The sequence below is a fragment of the Sminthopsis crassicaudata genome, chromosome 2 (assembly GCF_048593235.1).
Source record: "Sminthopsis crassicaudata isolate SCR6 chromosome 2, ASM4859323v1, whole genome shotgun sequence".
NCBI lineage: Eukaryota > Metazoa > Chordata > Mammalia > Dasyuromorphia > Dasyuridae > Sminthopsis > Sminthopsis crassicaudata.
In genome coordinates, this window is record NC_133618.1 from 430,249,804 (window position 1) to 430,271,799 (window position 21,996).

A 21,996-nucleotide genomic window follows, 5' to 3' on the forward strand; every position below is an offset into this window, starting at 1 on the left:
CTTTCTGGTGGGCAAGGTCCTGTTAGGAATATATAACAATGAGAAGAAAATATCTTCAGCAGTGGGCAAGATCCTGATAGGACTTCTGTAAAGATTCAGGATTCAGAATTCCTTTTATTAGCCATCTGAGGGGGGTTTCAATTCAATTCAAAATTGAATGAGATTACTTAACTGGGAGTTTGAGCCACTTAGTGTGGACTATACCTCAGGCTTAGATTTCCAATTGAAAAGAGATTACTTATTTTGGGAAGGGTGTGGCCCCACCCAGAGGAGAAACCCCCAAATCACCCTTCCCCCACAGATTAAAAGTAACACAGTTTCAGGGTCCCCCCAAAAGTTAAAGGGGACACAATTTACATCAGTGGTTCATAGTTAGAATTCAAAGAGATTCTCTTGTACTCACAAAAATCTTTATTACAGTAAAAGTGAAACAGATAAGTTTCTGAGAGAATCTGGTAATTATAAAAAGTTGGGAGAGCTTCATATACTGAAACAACTTTGGCTGTTCTTCAAAATGGTGTCAGGCAGAGATTTTTTCTGAATCTGATATTGATTAATATCTTTGGCTAGGACTTGGTGGAAGAGAGAAATCATGCCCTCTTTTCCCCCACTCTAACTCATGGATGATGTCATTCCTGCCTGGAAATGGAAGTGACTGTCCTGAGGGCATTCTGGGATGTTTTTTTAGGTTGGATGCAGAAGAAATGCAGAGCAGAACTGGGAAATATGCCAGGAAAATAATTTTCCCAGGTGATCAAGTGATTCTATTCACTCTTTCCAAGGAACATTCTCATCTACATTTACTACTTTCTTTTTGGAGTCTTCACTAACATCCTCCAAAGACAAAATAAAAGAGACCCTAAGCCTTGGAAGTTTTCAACAGTTCCAGAATAGCAACTGGGGCAAAGGTGTTCATCTTGATAAGTCTAAAATAAAAATGACATACAAAAAGGAAAGAAGCTATCAGAAATGTTATCAACAGTAGGAATAAAGTTCATTTAGAGATGAAGACTAGAAAGGACATTTAGGAAGGAAAAGGGCATTATATTAGTACAACATTTAAAAAACACTACTTACTACCTGTGTGACCTTGAGCAAACCAATTAATTTTGTTTCTACATAACTATTTGCTGATAATGAATTTGTTCTACTTGCTACAATGGAAAAGAAATGACAAACCTGGTGAATGAGCTTGTCTCTCAATTTTTAAATAATGTATTCAGCTTCTCCACTTTTTAAAATTCTTCCCTGATGCCTTATGGTATAGAGACCATAGATTTCTAAAGATTGGTCCTAAAAACTGCCAAGTTATGACAGTTTTCATTGGTATTCTGACTTTCATTATAAATTCATTGCCTTTCCATCTCTTAAAGAAAAATAGATATTAAACAAATCCCTCAATCAACTATTTAGTAAGTGCCTGATAGAAAGATAGATGGCTCTAGCCATCTAGTAGTACACTCTAGTGTAGTACACTCTAACTAATCTAACCAGAAAAGTTTATCACAGAGTGGGAAGCAAAATTAAATTATGAGGGAGAGGGTAGTGATGTTGGAGTAACTCCTGAAAATCTTGTCACCTATTGGGAGAGGATCTGTATCAGTGGATTTAGTAATGAAATCTCAGACCTTTAAAACACAGAAGTATAAATCCATGTGTGTGTGTACATATGTGTATAAACACACACATGCACAACTGATTTCATGATTACAGTGATCAATGAGATAAATTCATGTGTATGTGTATATATATATATACATATATGTGTAAACACACACAAACACAACTGATTTCATGAGTATACTGAACAGTGATCAATGAAGAAACTCTTATCAACACAGATTGGTATCTATCTGCTTTGTAATTTATAATCTTGATCTTTGTTCTCAGAAAGGATCAAAATGACATCACCATGTTAGAGTCAAATTACAGTGTGTCAGACTGTGGCTGATCAGACCAATATGAGCTCGGATGCTCCGCCACAAGTTGGACACAAATAGTCCCTTTGAACATTTGAAGAGGCTTCTCTACTTTTGCAAATCTTGTTTCTCCTCAGTTAATTCAATTCTGCTTTGCTCATAGAGCATAGCACCTTCTCTGATGAGGGTACATCATGTTAGGCAGTCCTGTGCCAGTGTGTCTCCCATGTCATAAATCAACTCTAAAGTTAAGAATGACCTTGAAATGACTTATATAGGAATTTCTGACTACCTTATGAGTGCTTGTCATATGTGAATTCTCCATAAAGTAATCTTTTTGGCAAGCATGCAATTGGCATTCAAACAATATGGCCAATCCATCAGAGTTGTGATCTCTGCAATAGAGTTTGAATGCTTGGCAATTTAGTTCTAGAAGGACCTCAGTGTCTGATATCATATCTTCCTAAGACAATTCAAATGGAAGTGATTCAGTTTCCTGGCATGACATTGGTATATTGTCCAGGTTTTACAGGTGTACAACAATGAGGTCAGCACAATACATACACACAACAACATACACACACACACATATATACTGAGATGAATGAAGTTTCTGGGTAATTAGACTAAATGATAATAAATTGATCAGTGGTTTCTCTGAAGAACCAAAGTCACCTAATAGAGACCTGAGTGTCTTTTTTTTTTTTTAAAGGAAATGCCTCTGGCAGGAGAAATCAATACCTATTGTTGAATAATTAATGAGCCAGTGGGCATGTTAATGAGGAGATAGACTAAAAGCTATCAGCTCTTGATCATGAGACTCAGCAGCCTCCAACAATCTGGACAAAGGAATCCATCTGTACCCAGACCACACTGCCAGATTGTCTCCTCCTTGAGCTGGGTTACCTTAAACTCTAATGGGGAGGTAAAAGAATATGGGCTTAATGATTTGGGGCTGGAATTAATTTAGATTAGATTCTGTTCACATTTCAAATGGAAGTAAAGTCTCCTAATTGGGTGGGGTCTTGCCCAAGATAAAGGAGCATGTTCCCAGATGATTTGGACAATCTCATCAGCTTTATCCTTAAAAGATTGGCTGACAACTATAGGGGCTGGACACTGAGGAAATAAAGGAAAAAGCTTTAATCCTAATTTAACTATTGGTTACTAATATAATATAAAAATAATTTCTCTCAGTTATGTGTATGTTTCTACACAAAATACACATATGATAAATTATTAGAAAAGAACTATGATTTCATTAGTATAAGGAACAATGAAGAAGCTCAACAGTGTGTGTTTCATGTGTTCTGTAAACATAATCTTAGAGATTAAGAAAATTGTACAGTCAGTACAGGTGGGAGACAGCACCTGAACTCAATCTTCCCCTGATAGTAAAGGACCCTATTGTTCCTTTATCTGTTCTGCAGGCTGAAAAAGACTTAAATAAGAGATGATAAATTTTAGTGCTTTCCATATCCTGCTCTTCATTCAGTATTTGTGCACACACCACTTCCATGACTTTTCAAAGATTCAAAAGCTATGGCTTTTTTTTTTTTTTTCTAAAAATATCTACCCATTCCAGTCCTCTGATCATGAACTTCCTACACTTAAGATCATGACCTTCCTCTGCTCAAAACTCTTCAGGGGTTTCTTATTAAATAAAATATAAACATAATTTCATTCGACTGTTTTTACAACTCTGTTTCTCTTTACTTTCATGTTTTCAACATACTAAACTATTAGATTTTTCTTTCTTTTTTTTCCCTGAGGTAATTGGATTTAAGTCATTTGCCCAGGATTATAGCCATAAAGTTTTAAATGTGTGAGACCAGATTTGAATTTAGGTCCTCCTGACTCCAGAGCTAGTATTCTTATTCACTGAGTAACCTAGCTGCCCTTTTTGTTAATTTTCATAGAGCACATTGCCCCTATTCATTCTACTTTGTCATATGCTGATTTGCACAAATGACTTATCTTCCCAAACACCATTATATAAACTCCTGGAGGACAGTGGCCATGTCATTTCTCATCCCCAGGACCAGGTACCACTCAAAATATGTCTTCTAGACAGCAGTGGCTTTATGTTTGTTGAGCCTGCTTGAATTAAATTTCAAAATTCTAAACTTTATTAAACTCTCACTAACACCACCCCAAAACCAAAGAGGATCCTTCTATTCTCTTCCCATACTTTTCCCTTTATATAGTCTACTCCCTAACTCCCTAGTTATAAATGGAGAAGCAAACTTTCATTACTAGAATTCATTATAACTCCTTAATATCTAGGCTCTAGGACTCTTAATCCTACTATCAAAACTATTCAGCTACTGTGAAAGTAACTTGGTTTTAGTTAAGTAATATATAGAACACTACCTTAATGATATTTAATACAGTAGAAAATAGATACCAAGTAGCTATGTTACTTGGTCACAAGGAAAGTCGATGATGGAATTTCTACATCAGCAAAATTGAACATTTTCTGCCAGTGCATTGAATTTTCAATGTTAGTAGAAATGAAACTAGGTGACATCATAGTGCACAGAGTGTCAGGTTTGGTTTCAGGAAGACTCATCTATCTGAGTTCAAATGTGAGCTCAGAAATATACTAGCTGTGGTGACACTGGGCAAGTCACTTCACCCTATTTGCCTCAGTTTTCTGATCTGTAAAATGAGTTGGGGAAGGAAACAGCAAATCATTTCAATAACTTTGCCAAGAAAACTCCAAAGAGATGAAGGAGAGAAGGACATGACTGAACAGCAACAGAAATGGGTCATCTTGAACATATATACATTTACATTCACTGCCTTTGGACAGTTAAATGGCATAGACTAGAACTTTGTCTTAGGAGTCAAGAGAACCTGCAAATCCAACCTCAGACACTTACTAGCTATGAGACTGGGCAAATCACTTAACCTTGTTTGCCATTATAAAAATGATCTGGAGAAGAAAATGGTAATATCTTTGCCAAAAAAAAAACCTCAGATGAGATCATGAAGCATTGCACATGACTGAAATGACAAATCAAAGCCCTTACAGTTTAGTGAGACATGTCAATAGCTTTGTTCACATTGTATTGAAGTACCCAAGACTTCTTCCACATTCCAGTGAGCCATCTAAGTAGGAGTCAAATAGGAGGTGTCTAAGGTTCTGATCTTCCAAGGAGGAAATGGAAGCTCTGAGAGCATAAAGTTTTGTCAATTTTTGCTTTTGTGTCATGAAAACCTAGAAAAAGGAGCTTATGAAATATCTGTTAAATTGAATTGAGAAATAAAACTACTCATTCTTGAGGCTTGGAAAATCAGGCCAAGTAATTGATACCAAATGTGTGGCAAAAACTATTCCACTGATCTAAGCCCTAGGCAGGGTAATTAATTTGTTACCAAAACAGCTGAACTTAAGTTTTTGTTTTTGTTTTTTTCCCCCCTAAGCTGTCATCTTAAATCAAAACCCCAGATGGAAAAAAAGTACAACTTAAAGCAAAAGATAGCATCTAAAAACTGCTCAAAGTATGAGATTCTGTGGTTTTGATGGGGGGGAGGGTAGAATTCAGACCTAAGATTCCATTAGTGTAGAGAATTGCCAATGAGGAAATTTCCTGTATTGATGCAAATTGAAATCCATTCTGAAACTATTATCTTAGGGAGTTAGCCCAGGGTCCAAAGAAGTTGGGTGAGGTAATTAGGGTTACATAGTTTGTGCCACGGTTGGGAGTTAAAGTCACATTTTCCTGACTCTGGGGTCAGTATTCTATATTAACTACCACCCCCCACCTCTAAATAGTCCTGTAGTGCTGTGGTGCTGAGATAGTCCAGGACTGTTTAATTTCCCATCCAAAGTAATAGCGGCATTGTCTGTGTTTATATGATAGAGTGTTGAGGAGAGATAGCAGAGGAGAACTAATGGTTCTCATTTTTGTTGTTGTTGAGTCATTGTAGTTTTTTTTTGTTTTGTTTTGTTTTTTTAATTTCCAAAACACAAAATGTTTTTCCCTATTCCAAGTCATTATCTTCAGACTTCAGTGCTAAGGCTTAATCAGAATTATCCTGGTTAAAAGAGTATCCCTGAGATATACCAAAGTCATTCATAAAGAAAAGGCTAAATCACTACTTATTGGGAATGTTGTAGATGGGAGTCTTGACAGTGTAGTACAGTATACAGAAGGCATGGAATCAGGGAGAGGTAAGTTTAAATCTGGCCTCAGACACAAGTTATATGATTTTGGACAAGTCACAACCTCAGTTTTCAGTGAAATGAGAATAATACTCTCCTACCTCCCGGAGTTGCTATGAGGATTAAGTGAATTAATAATTGTAAAGTATATATTATATAAATGTTAACTATTTTTATTATTGTTGTTTCAGTGGTACCCAGGACTAGATGCCCCCTGAGATTCTATTGGTCTCAGAACAAAGTTGTGCTGTGGCTAGTCATGCTCATTCCATAAGTCTAAAGTTCAAGACCCCATGAGTGGGAATTTATAACTGAATGTGGGGGCTGTGAAATTATGACTTATTATCAGTAAATTTTGTATACCTTTATACCTAGGGTCATGTGAAAATTTCTTGTGCAAAAAAGGATCATCAAAGGAAAAAGTTTAAGACACCCTACTTTAAAGCACTTGATCTCTGAAATGAGAAAAAATTTTTTTTTTTCTTAGAAGTATAGAAGGAGGGCACATCTAGGTGGTACAGTGGATAGAGCCCCAGTCCAGAAGTCAGGAGGACTGAGTTCAAATTTGATCTTAGACTCTAAACAGTTCCTAGCTGTATGACCCTGAGAAAGTCACTTAACCCCAATTGCCTCAGAAAAAAAAAAAAAGTATAGGAAGAGCAGGTAGGTGTACAGTAAATAGATATACTACTAGCCTTAAAGCCAATTAGACACTAGTTGTGTCCCTGAGCCAGTCACTTCATCTCAGGAAAAATTATGAGACTCAAGAGGAGTCGTAGATCTAGAATTCAATGCAGTTGCCAGTTGACAGTAACTGTCCTTTTTCACTGTATCTGGAAGCCAATGATTTTATTTAGAAAACAACTTTTTACTCAAGCTTTTCCAATACAAGCCTAAGATCTCCCACTTCTACTGCTTTGCTCTTACCTTATTGTCCACTGGCCTTATAAAACTGGAAGGCATGATAGTAGGAAGGGGAAAAGGACAAAGGATATAGCCTTCATTACTCCCCTAGAAAGGCAAGGATACTTTTAACTCTCAGGATGAGACAGGATCCAACAGGAATTTTTGGTTTAGGATGAAATGATCTTTAGATCCAGCAAGAAGAGGAAGGACCACAATAAATCTGACAAAAATATCCTTTTGCTCTTGCACTCAAGGGCTGCCAAGCTCAGTCACTTTTTTAGTTCTTCAGTGCAGGACACCTGGGCTGTCCCAAATAACAGGATGACTCTCCTTAATGTAAAAGAAGATCAGGTGTTTTACAGAGATATGTTGGACTAGTTTCTAAGCAGAATAGAGCTAGAATATTTTCATTCAACAAGGCTGAGGTGCAATAGAAATTCCAACCAGAGAGATTATAGATTTGGAAGGTTCCAGAAGAGGACTAAGATGGAGTTAGTAGCAGGAAAGGTCACCTCTAAAGTATATAAAACCTGTTGGAGAAAAAAAATAATAATAATTAAAACAAAACAGAACAAAACAAATAAAAACAAGTTTTTTTTTTTGTTTTTTGAGATTTTTTTGATACCAAGAAATTCATGAAGCTTGATTGCTAAAATATGTGGCAGTTGTGAACTGTGTCACAGTTCATGCAGTAAAATTTGAACTCAAAAAATCTGGGGGGTTCCTTCAAATTCTGTTTCTTCACTTCTTTCAAGCATAAAAATGAGAATTGTCAATAAAAGTTTATTTCATGGCTATGTGCCAGGCACAGTGCTAAGAGATAGGTATAAAGAGAAAGGCAAAAGGCAGGCCTTGTTCCCAAAAAGCTCACAGTCTAGTAGTAGCGATAATAAGCAAACAACTATGCACAAACAAGCAATACACATGAAAAATAAGAAATCAACATAAAGAAGTCAGAATTAAGGGGGGGTGGTGGTGGTGGTGGTGGTGGTGTGTGTGTGTGTGTGTGTGTGTATGTGTGTGTGTGTGTGTGTGTGTGTGTGTGTGTGAGAGAGAGAGAGAGAGAGAGAGAGAGAGAGAGAGAGAGAGAGAGAGAGAGAGAGAGGAGAGAGAGAGGAGAGAGAGGGTCTGTATGTGAGAGAGACAGAGAGAGACAGAGACAGAAACAGAGACAGAAACAGACAAAGACAGAGACAGACAGAGATAGACTAGGGAAAAAAAAACTTTCATGGCTGAGTAGAGGGACTAGAGTGTGAAGAAAATTATGGCAAACAGATCAACCAACAGTATATTGCATTAGTCCAGGTATGAGGATATAAGGAACTATATAAAATCGGTGGCAGAATTAGAGGGAAAAGGGGAAGCATGATTGAGAAATGTTACAAAGGTTAAAACAAGAGGTCTTGGCAAGAGATTGGATATTTGTGGGGAATGGAGTAAGAAATAGTAATGAGCTTAAAAGGCCTACAGAATATCCATTTCAAGAAGTACAATTAGCAAATGTGAATCTGGAAGTAAGGGAAGAGGTTAGGCTGGATAAATAAATTTGAGAATAAGCAGCAAAGGGATGATCATTGAATCCATGGAAGTTGATGAAAAATGAAATGGCATAAAGTATGAAGAGAAATGGCACCAGGATAAAACCCTATAGGACACCTATAATAAAGAGAACAGACCTGGATGAAGATCTGACAATGGACACTAACAGGATGTGTTAAGATAAGAGGAGAGAATCCTATCCTGAAAACCAGAAGAGGAGAGAGTATGAAAGAGGTGATAGACACATCAAAGGCTCCTGGGAGGTCAAGAAGAATCAAGATTGAGAGAAAGCCATTAAATTTGATTATTAAGGACTACTGATAACTTTGGAGAAAGTTTTGGTTAAATGATAAGGTATCAAGACTAAAGAAGGTTAAGAAAATAAAAAGAGATGAACTGGGAATACCTATTGTAGGAGACTGCCTTAAGGAGTTTAGCTGTTGTAGTTTTTGTTCCTCCTTCATTCTCAAAGAGGACCAATAACATCAGGAGTAGGGTGCCCTAACTTGCATGTGAATTTGGATTTAAGTGAGGCAGAGTTATGCAAAGTCCTCAGACTCACTGTCTCCTCCAGAGTCATCAGTGGCAAGAAATAGGTCAGTATGACAGGTGTTGGCCCAGGAAACAGTGGGAGACCTTGACCTGTTTAAGCTAAAGTCTTTTTCAGGTCATAGTTTGTCTGAAGCAGCATCTATTCAGTAGTTAAAGGCAAGGTAAAAACTGAGGTAAAAGATGACCTAGATTGCTTTCACAAAAGAAATCAGAGTGAGAAAGACCCTCAGAGATACTACTCAGAACAGAAACAGTTGCTATTTACACTCACTGTGCACATGTTTGAATTCAGATCTTGATTCCAAGTGCAACATTCTATCTAGGTTTCACCTAACTTCCTCAGAGTCATGTAGTCCAAACTTCTCTTTTTATAAATGAGAAAACTTGGGCCCAGAAGGTTAAGTAATTTTTCCAATCCCACACAAATATCAAAAATAGATTTATGGAATACTGCTTCTTTAATTCCAGAATCAGTATTCTTTCCAATTCTCCACATTACCATAAGATAATGTACAGAGGGAGATTGTAGTAGGGAAAGGATAGTTGAAGAACAGCCAAAAGTATAAAATTTTATTCATTCTTTATCATGAAATCCTAGAGCTTGAAGTGATTCTTAGAAGTCATGTAGGTACCCAGTTTCTTAAATTGTGGGTCACAACCCCATATGAAGTCTCATAAATGAATATGGGGGGGCTATAAAATTAAGATTGATTATCAATAAATGTTTGATTTGCATACCTATTTTATAAATCTACATATCCAAGGTATGTAAAAATTTCATGGGCAAAAACAGGGCTGTTAGTTTAGGAAGCCCTGATCTAGTCCAAACTTTTTATTTTATAGATAAGGAAACAGGCTCAGAGAGACAACTTTTACTTAGGTCATAGGAGGAACAAATAGGAGAAATAAATTTTTAAAATTCTTTCAAGTTATCTCAAGCTCCTTTTCATTATACCATACTGCCTATGAAAAATATGATACAATAGAGAAAACTCTAAAATTGTACATATTCAACTGTACTTCAAACCCTGGTTCTGCCATTTATTATCTTTATGATTTTAGGGAAGTCATAGAGTATCCTCATTTATAAGGATAGTAATATTACTGCCTACCTCCTTGGGTTAGTGTGCCAAATAACATGTTGCAATCAAAATGTGAGCTCATTTATTCTAAAGGATTGATAGAATTTATGGAATTATAAGAATATTGTTTGTTTGCACATCATATTTTCATAGAGATCTTTCTTAAACTGTCTATTTAGCCCCATTCTTCCACAGAATGGGAGATCAAGTTCTCAGAATCCCATGAAAAAGTATCCTCCTTGACATTTTTTACTGGGCTTCCTCAGAAGGGAAGAATTGCTTTTGGCCTTCTGGACTAAAACATAAACCCAGATCCAGTCCTAGAAAGTGACAGAGATAAGAATGCCCACAAGCTAGCACACATGCAGCTCAGAATGGCTCAGAATCGGAGCATAAAGGCCAAAGAGCTACATGGGCAAGAATTGTCCATCATAACAGATTTGTTTAAAGATAGAGAGAGAGGAGTGGAGAAACATTTATGAAATGCCTCAGTCAAATTGACACCCATTAAAGACCTTAGTTTAAATAGGCCAAGGTCTTGAATTTTATCCAGGGCTATCTCCAGTTGTCCTGATCTAGTTCTGGCCACTGGACCTAGATGGCTCCATGACTTCCCTAAGGTCACATAAATAATAAATGGCAGAGCCAAAGTTTGAAGTACAATTGAATATGTACAAGTTCAGTTTTCTTTATTGCAGCACATTCTTTATAGGCAGTATAGTATGATAGAAAGGGAGCTTGAGATAACTTGAAAGAATTTTTAAAATTATTTCTACCATTTGTTCCTTCTATGACCTAACTTGTCTCCCTGAGGCTCAGTTTCCTTATTTGTAAAATGAAAAGGTTGGACTAGATCAGGGCTTCCTAAACTCATGGCTCTTTTTTGCCTATGAAATTTGTACATGATCCTGGGTATATAGGTACATAAAAATAGGTATACAAAGCAAAAATTTACTGATAATAAATCTTAATTTCACAGTCCCCATATTCACTTATGAGACTTCATATGGGATGATGACCCACAGTTTAAGGACCTAGGGACTAGATGACTTCTAAGAATCACTTCAGACTGCAAATCTAAGATTTCATGATCAAGAGTGAATGTACATTTTACTTTTTTTTTTTTTTTTTTGACCTTTCACAGCCATCCCTCACTTAAATCCAACTCACTTGTATGTTATAGCCTCATTTCCCTGATCTCATGGTCCTCTTAGAGGATGAAGGACAAACAATAGGCCTTTGCTAAGTGCTTTTATATTATCTCATTTGAGTTTCACAACAATCCAGAAAGATAAATGCTATTATTATCCTCATCTTTTTTGTTGTTTTGTTTAATCATTTTCAGTCATGCCCAACACTTTGTGATCCCTGTAGGGGTTCTTTTGGTAAAAGTACTGAAGAGGTTTGCCATTTCCTTCTCCAGTTCATATTATAGAACAGAAAACTGAGGCAAACAGGGTTAAGTGACTTGTCCTGGGTCACATATCTAGTAAGTTCCTGAAACCAGATTTAGAACTCAGAAGTTACATTATCAGGGGTAATTAGTTGATACAGTGGATAAAGCACCAGCCCTGTATTCAGGAGGACCTGAATATAAATCCAACTCAGTTACTTAACATTTATTAGCTATGTGACTCTGGGCAAGTCACATAATCCCAATTACCCCTCAAAAAAAGAAGATGAAGCTTCCTGACTCCAGGCCTGGACATTCTATCCACTGCAGCACTTAGTAGCTCTTATCTCCATTTTATAGTTGAGGAAAATGAAGCAAATAGAAGTCATTTGCCCAGTTTTTTCCTACTTTTGCCATTTGCCTAGTTAAGTATCTGATAGGACATTTGAACTCGAGTTTTTCTGACTCCTGACCCATCCACTGGGCTCTCTTAAGTGGGCAGAATGATCTTTGTTTGAGTTGAAGAAAGGGAGGAAAAGAATCATTAAAAGACAGAGGCAAGATTATCAACTGAATGCCTGAAAATTCATTTTGTAGAAGTTTTAGGAGATAACCTTCACTTAAATACTTACTTAGAGGCCTTTTTGTTGCATAGAGGGGATACTGTATTCTCAGAGGGAAATAATGATAAGCTATATAATAAACTCTGGCAATTGCTCCAAGCTAAAAAGACCCACTTCAAGAACAAGTCCTCTGATACTTATATCTGTGTCAAGAAATGCATAGAGAGTCTTCAAGTGTATAAGTCCAGAATCAGGAAGACCTAAGTGCAAATGCTGCCTCAGACACTTATTAGCTTTGGGACCTTAACCTTTCTATGCTTCAATTTCTTCATCTATATATCTGGAGTATCCAACTGGTACCTCTAATCAGATCTGAGCCTATGATCCTAATTTGGAAAGCCTCATTACCAGGTTGGTTACATCATGATAACTTTACATGTTACCATGCTAGAAGACTTTGTCCTAAATTTTAGAGGGACCACAGTCTGCAGTGGTGGAGGGAGCACTCATACCAATTATTGCAGAGCCTTCCTGTAAATAAAGAGGTTCAACTAGAGCCAGGCTTCTTAACCTTTTTCTGCTTTTGGGGGGGCTCTTGGGTGGTCTAATGAATCTATGAACTCCATTTTAGAATAATATTTTAAAAGGCATAGCATTATAAAAGAAACAAACTTAAGTTAAATGACTCTATCAAAACATTTTTTTGAAAAGCAATGTCATGGGCCAAAGGAGAAGAAAGGATCCTTAAATTATATTTCTGTCTTTGAGGTCCTTTCCAGCTCTGAATCTACAATCCTATTATATACTGAAATTTAAAGCCTTCATCTGGTCATTAGAGATTATGTCTCAAGGAAATCAAAGTAGTAAAGTTTCTCTTTGAATAAAAAACAATCAATTGGAGAGACTTTTGGCTGAAATAACTTTTCAGTGTTTTTCCCCCTTTTTATTTTACAGAGTTACAGACAACATGGATGAGACCTTAGACAAGCTAATGCTTCCAAACATGTGAAGATAAAAAAAAAAATTGTTTACACCGATGGGGTATTAAAACAAAAAAAAAAACAAAAAACAAAAAACAAAAAAACAAGAACTACCCAGTAGCCAAGACTACAACCCATGTATTTTAAAGCCATTATTCAAGATTTCTTACTTGACAGTTCCTACATGACCCTGTCAAAAATCTACAATATATGCTGCATTTAATGACAACTGTAGATGTTGAATAGAAGAAAAGAACTATGAACATATATTGTTTAAAGAGAAATATCAAGGAACCATTTTCAGCAGGTCAAGCAAAGATGTGTCTTGGGCATGGAACCAAAGTTACAATGGAACAATATTCCCCTGCTGTGCAGGGAGGTCATTTTAATGTAACAACAATACCCCACAAAAAACAGTTCTAATCATTAAAACACACACACACACACACACACACACACACACACGCACACAACATTTTTAAAAAGGGAGGGAGGGAGGAGGGGAGGTAATAAGCACGATGAATACCCTACGAACTATGAGGAGCTATTTACAATAAAATATTAAATTTGAAAAGTCTGGTTTCTTACTATAGGGATTCGTTTTTCTTTCCCCCCCCCATTATTTTTTGGTTATTATTTTAAACTCAGGAACAGTAACAGCTGCAATGTGAACAGAAGAAGAAACTTAATCTTTCTTTTCCTTCCACATCAAGAGACAGATCCTGTACTCTGAATAAGAGACACCTGGGAAGCAGATTGTGGCAACAGCAGCCAAATCCACCACCAACCTAAAGATCCCCAACATCATCAATGAGGAACATTTGCTGCAGCATGGGGATTCTTGACAATGCTTGCCTCAATACCCCTCCTGGAAAAACAGACTAATTATCTGGCCCTCTGATTTAAAGATTAAAGAAGATCAGACCTGAATTCTTACTATTCCAGCATGGTTTAAAAAAAAAATAATCGGAATACAACTATGTAATATGATCGTGGGAGCACTGGCTTCAAGGTCAGAAATCATCTCTGTGTTTCTTGAAACCCAAACTATGGCTGTTAGGATACTTGTTTAATTTTCTAAGAAGAAATTTAAATTATTTCAGTGAAAACAAAGAAATGAAATCTTTGGGATGAGGGGATGCTATGCCCAGAGAAGTTTATTACAAAGATGAAACAAAGCTAACCAACACCCCTCTAAAAGCCTCATTGGTGCAGCTATGAGATATTGCTCCCTTACTGCTTGGAATGATGACACTTCACCCAGATATGCCATCTTGTTAAGATGGATCCACCTTGGAGAATGCATGGAAAATGTATCCTCAAAGACATTTTAAGTAGCTCAATATCCTAGAGACAAGCAGATGACCAATATATTCTTCCAGGTCATATAGTTCTGGGCTCTGGGTTTTGGTATTTTTTAAAAATCACAAGAATGCTTTTGAAAGGCTAATTTTATAGTTCATTTACTGTATATAACAAAACAACCTCAACTTTTCAAATCACCCAGTTTTTATTTAAGGGGTTAAAATCATCATATATAGAGATGGCATATATTTGGGCCAAGATCTCTATAGAATGTTCTGCAAAATGCTCTTTTCTCCTTGTGCTGCATGGGACAAGTGTCTAACTCCTCGGCTTTAATTCAGGTCAATGTCAGAGACAGGAAAGACAGAAAGGGCATATGTTATGTGAGTGGTAAGAGCTCATGCCTGAGAATTTGGAGTTTTGTTTTTTCTTAATCTAGTGTTGTTTTCTCACCTCAATCACCTTCTCAGGCTCCCTTGGCCCATCACTTAACCTCTCTGTGCCTCAGTTTCCTCATGTGCAAAATGGGGATAATAATTGTGCTTGTTCATCAAGTCCTTTGCAGTCCTGGGACAAAAAAGGGTGCTTTTTAAAAGTACCATGTGCTATACAATTGTTCTAAATGCAATATAATTTGATTTGGGGTTGAGAGGAAACCGTCTTTTTATAAAGTCAGAGCATCAGTTGAATGTTGGACAAAGTACTGTAGTACTTCCATGAGACTGACTAGGGGTGTCACTAGCAATAAATTATGGGAGACCCAATGTCAGAATCCTTATCAACCCATCACATATATGCCATGCATGTTCTTGGACAAGATAGAAAAGCTTGTCACTGTAATAAATTTCCTCATTTCCTAGTCTTCCTTCACCATGTGTGTATATTTCATAAAGTTAACAAAAAAAAAAAATCTTGTATAAGACAAAGTAAAAACAAACAAACAAAAAAGCCTTGCTTTGTGTAAGATGGGAACCAGACCTAGAAAGTCAAGTAATGTGTGCTACCTGATACAAAGAGAAGAAAGGCTCATCCCTGTCCATCTCCTCAATTTCCTTCTCCTCAAAGGAATGGTTTCCACAGCAAGGGTTGATATGGCTTCTCTAGGCTGCTTGAAAGACCACTACAGTAATGCTGATATGGAATTGGGGGAGGGGATTAGAGAAGGCCACTTTTTGGTTGAATAAATCCTACATCCTACCAATACCTCATTCCATTTGTATATGATAGAAGAGGATATTATCCTAATTCTCTTCTATACCTTAGCCTTTCCCCTTTCACTGATCCATGCAGGCCCTCACAGAATCCAATAGGAATTCAAGTTCCACCAATGTTAGTGTAGTGCAAAGAGTACTGGGTTTGAAATCAAGGCATCTGTGTTCAAATCCCAGCACTACTATTCATTACCTAAGTGGCCTTGAATAAGTCACTCTATTTCTCTGTAAAGCTTCAATTTCCTTATTTATAAGATGAGGTTTTGGGGAAAATTGATATGTGAAGTCCCACTCAACTCAGAATCCTATGATTCTTCAAGGAATGAGTCAAAGTTTTGACCTTCCCAGTAGAGATAGACTACAATAAAAGGGGAGGGGGAAAATATGTGTTTTGCCTTATACAGTTGTCCTAACTTTTACATTATTGGTAATGTGATTTTGATTATATATATAAAACAGATGGGAAAATTGAATCTTGAACTGGCATATTTAAAATATTAAATGAATCAGAGGAAATTCTCCAATGCATAGGATGTATATTATAGAAGATTTATGGAAAGACATTGAGGAACATTGTACTAAGGATCAGTGTTAATGCATAGGTTCCAATTTTTGATCTTGGAGAGAATGCCCAAGGTCATGAAAGAAAAGGCCATTTGGATTGGACCCTCAATCTACTGAATTTATGAGAGACCCATGGACAAGAATTACACAAAATGGGCATCCATGGTGGAAATACCCATATTGATGATATCATGGATCTACTAAAATATTAGAATGTCTGGTGACACTCAGGTAACCCATCTATTTTCCCTTACTCTTCCTACATTAATCCAGCTTATTCTTATGTAGAAATCATCATAGCAATATGCCTCAATCTTCACACATACACACACAGGATTTCTCTCTGTGGATTTTGTAAAATCAGACCTGCCCATAGAAAGTTACCTTACAAGCCTTCTAGGGATTACTTGGAGACTTTCAGAAGAAGGGACCCTTTCCCTAACATAGGGAATTTCTCAGGGCATTGGTCTAGAATGTGTGTCCTTTTTATAAAAGTTTGCTTGGAAGGCTAGAAATAAAATTTACAATTTTATATATGACCCAAAGATTTGGTCAAGCTTAATTAACTCCAACTCCAGCTTGTTTTCATATTTCACAACCTCTCTCTCTCTCTCTCTCTCTCTCTCTCTCTCTCTCTCTCTCTCTCTCTCTCTCTCTCTCCATTTCCCTTTTTCACTCACTCTTGTTCTGTGTGTCTCTGTTTCTGCATATCTCTTTTTGTGTGTCTCTCTCTATCTGTCCTCACCCCCACTTCTCTCCCCACCCACCCCCATTACTCATAGCTCATGTGGCCAAATGGCTCTTTGAATTATATGTGTTTCTGCCACAATGTGAAGAGAAAGTATCAATTACATTATGTTGGTTAGGTGTCATTCTATTTTTTTAAGTTCAGATTGCAATTTCATCAGTATAAAGAACTCTAGGTGATATAATTCAGCAATTTTTCTGTAACTTCATGGACTGAGAATGTTTCTTGGAGTGTTGGCACTTTAAATGACTTATACAAGGTTACATAGCTGATATGTATCATAGGCAAGATTTGAACCTAAATCTTTCTGACTCTGGGGCCTAATTATCTCCCTTGTTAAATAACTTATGTCCATTTTTATATCATATAATCCATCCCATTTCTCTACAACCTATCTCTATTTTTAAATCTCTCATAATTTTGAAGTATGTGCCCCTGAGTTCACAGTCATCATTTTAATCAAACTTCAACATTCATTCCATTCTCTTTTCTTAGTGAGCAAATCATCCTTTCTTAAGAAAGAAAAAATGAGAGAGAAAAGAAAGAAAGAAAGAGAGAAATAAAGAGAGAAAGAAAGAAAGAGAGAGAGAAAGAAAAAAAGAAAGAAAGAAAGAAAGAAAGAAAGAAAGAAAGAAAGAAAGAAAGAAAGAAAGAAAGAAAGAAAGAAAGAAAGAAAGAAAGAAAGAAAGAAAGAAAGAAAGAAAGAAAGAAAGAAAGAAAGAAAGAAAGAAAGAAAGAAAGAAAGAAAGAAAACAAGCTCTGGAGTAATTTGGTAAAGGAAGCATTGCACATACACGTAAATGAAGCCCCCAACTCAGCATATTTTAAAGTTAATGAAGAGGAAAACCTTTTAAAGTAATTACACTTTACTTCACTACTGAAAAGCACTGCTCATATTACATCAATTGCCTATAAAAACCATTTGAACATGATACCCAGATCTTTCTATTCACAGTTATTTTTAGAGCTTGCAGAAAGAATTCCTTAGTCTCCTTTAACCAGTGCCATATGACTAAAGCCATTGGCAGCAGCATGTTTTGGGATTTTTAAAAAGAGACTAGTTTTGTTTTATTTGAAATTCTACCTTCATCCATGCCTTCTTACTCAGATGGCATTAGAAGCATAGTTCTCTCAGTTTCGTGTGTCAGAGATCAAATAAAAAAGTTTATAAACCTAACACATGGGTATTAGTAATGATTGTGTTTATCTAGTTCTCTTTCAATGGGGAAAGTACATAAATAACTTTAGTGAATTGACAATGAATCTGCTGATACAATATTTATGTCTTTTCAGCTAGTTTAGAAGAATCTTCAGATAATTTGTACCCTTGTTCTTGTACCATTGTCTCCTTCAAGTTGTCAAATCTGTCTCTCTTCTGTAAGCTTTCTATGTATGTTTCCAGTGTTTCTTTTCCTTTCAAGTTGGATATTAGTATGCTCATGGAAATGATAAAGAGTATATTTAGCATTCTCATATTCCTTTTTAAATTATTTGATTTATCATTTGTATTTGTACCCAAAATGGATGAAATTGTATAGTATTTATTCTTTTTTATTTCCCAAATATTACCACCTACTCTGATTTTTAAAAACACATATCATTCTTATTGCAAAAGAGAAGGACTGGGATTCAGAAACAAGGGAAACAAGGGAAATCTGTCTCACGTAGACTTTGTATGATCTACTACTCATCCCTTTGTTTATTCAACAATTTTTATTGAAAATCTACCATGTACTATTCTAGTACTATTCTATATTTATAGTTGCCAAATTCATTATGTGGCTTTTGGTAGCTTATATGTTCATCTATGATTATAGGTAAACTGACTTCAGCACATTGGATAGATCTTTTATAGAAGATATAAAAAAAATCATGGACAAGAGTTGCATAAAATGAGGGAGGGAGTCATATGCTCTGTATCTCTGGGGTAGGAAAAGTAGGGGAAGATTTGTGTATACATACTTATAAGATCACCAGTCTATTGAAATAATAATTTTTTTTACAGATTTGGAGTCACCCTTCTAGGCAAAGAACAACATAAAGACTACCAATATCTTGATTTAGTCTGATATTAGTTGATTCTTCCTGACTGGAACCTTGTAAACATTAATAAAACTATATTCTTCATTGTTAGCCTTAACATCTAAGGATAAGACAGGATAGAAGGACCTTAGTGGGAGAAAGGATTTTTTTGGTCACTTGTCCGACATAATTTCACCCCATGATATCTTTCATTCTGGGTACTATCCTTAAATCCATTTTCTGTTGGCTTTAAAGCTAACATTTAATTATGATATTCACTAGTACCTTTAATGAGACAACATGGGAAAGGTTGACAAAAATAACTTTATCTAAAACTTAATCTATCATAGAAAGTTAGAAAATCCTGATGTGCACCCCAAAATGTATAAAGCTGTGAACATGCATTTGCATGTGATCATCTTCATTCAATATGTTGGGAGAAAGAAGGAATCTATGCTGGGAATGCAAAAAAAAATAACTACCATACTCTAAAGATAAAGCTCTATCCCCTAACAATAATAAACTTTTACTCAGCTATGACATTGCACAAATGTGCCTCTAAATCATTGGTCCTTACTAACTGTATTAATTTTCTACCATTAGCCAGAACAAAGCAAATTTCCATTTTACATCCATTCTGTATATAATTCAACCAGATGTAAATAGTAGGATGATCTTAGCACCTTCAAAGGTGTACTCCAGTCCTGTAGTCAAGGACTTAGGGAAAGAATTCTGATGCTGCTAGATAACCTACAGTTTGATTTTTGCATCTAACCTTTTCTTCTTGAGGTAAGTATCCTGTCTTTTTCCACTTCTGATACCTAACTGGTATTCCCCAAGGGTGACAGAGACAATACCCAGTTAATTAGTATCCATAACTAACTATATCCATCAGCCAGAGAACCTTGCTGGTGTTTTGTATGTTTGAGGAAAAGAAAAGATTAATATCACAGTTTTCAGAAGGAAAACTAGATGGACTGACACAGGTCAGTGTGCCAGTGTTTTCTCCCACAGACTTCCAAATGCTCAAAATGTAGGGAGAACTTAGGCATGTTTCTACATCCCATACATTACAGGGTATTTCTGGCATGTTTCCATTGCTTTGAAACTATGGTTTTGCAGGTGCCTATTACATTGAAGTAGCCTGTTGGCTTGACCTCTCAGAGCTTCCAATCAATTAGCTGCCTCAAGGGGAGGCTAGAGGAATCAATTGGATTCTTTCTTATCCTTTTCATTAGCATGCCTCCATAGTCCCATCCTATGTCTCCCAATGGAAGAGAAATGTAAATTGCTCTCATCAACAGAATGACCCTTTTAAAATACGCTGGAGATGTATATGTACTGTATGTATTAACATGTAGAAGGAACCTCCTTATTGTAAAGTTTTATGAATGGTTATTTTTTAATTTGTGTATTTACTATAGGACTCAATGAACTCTGGTGTTTTAGTTTCTATAAAAATAAAACTGCTGCATTTTTTTTAAAACCTCAGCTTATCTTTCTTGCCTGTCTGTAATTAGATTCTAATCTGTTCAAGGTTGACTGTGTCAGGCAGATGCCTAATCAGAGCGGTCATGAATCAAACTTCTGCCTGTGACCAGACTCTAATACTTCTGAGGTGCTTCTTTCCATCCAGTTTCTTGAACTCCCTCATCTAATTCCAGCTCCTCTTCCTAAAATCACTAGACTTGAATTCCCCCCCCTCACTCTACCTTGTTCTACCCCAGAATTAAAGAACTAAAAATCTTTCAATCTTTACTAAGCGCTTCTATGGAAGATGTTAAAAAAACAAAAAGGGCAGTAATGCCTTTAAAGACCTTATGATTTCATTGAGAAGCTAACTTCCACCTAAGAAACAACAACAACAAAAATTATAAGACAATGTATTCATAGAATAGCATAGAATCAAAAGGGGAAAAACACAAGAAAGAAACAAAAAACAAGTAAACAAAGAACGCCAAGAAAAAAAAGGTGAAAATACTATGTTTTGAAACATTCAGTCTCCATAGTTCCCTCTTTGTATACAGATGGCTTTTTCCATCACTAGCCTATTGGAATTGCCTGGAATCACAATCACCTCATTGCTGAAAAGAGCCAAGTCCATCACAGTTGATCATCACATAATCTTGTTACTATGTAAAATGTTCTCTTGGTTCTATTTACTTCACTTAGCATGATGTTCATGTAAGTTTTTGCAGACTTTTATGAAATCAACTTACTTATTATTTCTAACAGAACAATAATATTCTATTACATTCATATACCATAACTTATTCAGTCATTTTCTATTGATGAGTGCCCACTCAATTTCCAGTTCCTTGCTACTACAAACATTTTGGCACATATGTGTCCTTTTCCCTCTTTTATATCTTTGGGATACAGACCCAGTAGAGATCCTTCTGGATCTAAGAGTATATAGAGTTTGATAGATTTTTTGACATAGTTACAAATTGCCCTTCAGAATTGTTGGATCAGCTCACAACTCCACCAACAATGTATTATTGTTTCAATTTTCCCATATTCACCATTATTTTTTCCTGTCATCTTAGCCAATCTGAGAGGTGTGAAGTGGTACCTCAGGGTTGTCTTAATTTTCAAGGAAAAAGATAATTTCAACCTAATATAGGGAGGAAAACTGAAGAACCCATAAATGAACTCCTAAAGAAAAAAAAAGAAGAAGCAGATAGATTTACAAGTCAATTCCACCAAATGCTTAAAAGAATAATCAATTCAAATATTATGTAAAATGTTTACTAACATAGAGAAAGAAAGGATGCTACCAAATTCCTTTTTTTTTTTTTTTTTTTTTTTGATACAGATATGGTCTTGGAATCTAAATTAGCAAAAAGACCAAAACTTAAATGAATATAATGCAAAAAAAACTGAATAAAATGTTAATGAAAAGGTTACAAAAATATTATACATTATGCCTAGATTGAACTTATGCCAAGTATATAGGATTAGTTACATATTAAAAATATAAACAAAATAGATGAGTATAATGCACTGTTGGCAAATTTGTCTAGCCAGTTATGAAAAGC

The 21,996-nt window shown here is 36.0% G+C and overlaps 1 protein-coding gene across 7 annotated transcripts in view; it reads left to right on the forward strand.

The window, feature by feature from the left end:
• JAKMIP2 (janus kinase and microtubule interacting protein 2) overlaps positions 1-21,682 on the forward strand; it is a 237,338-nt gene extending 215,656 nt beyond the window's left edge. For 4 of the 7 annotated variants that reach the window (XM_074292119.1, XM_074292115.1, XM_074292114.1 and 1 more), the window contains one exon: positions 13,080-13,679. The gene's annotated coding sequence lies outside the window, so the exon portion shown is untranslated. Of the gene's footprint in view, positions 1-570; positions 590-688; positions 957-13,079; positions 13,680-13,818 lie in introns of those variants that run through there. The other 3 variants (XM_074292118.1, XM_074292117.1, XM_074292116.1) reach the window with 3 other exon arrangements.
• The last annotated feature ends 314 nt before the right edge of the window (positions 21,683-21,996 follow it).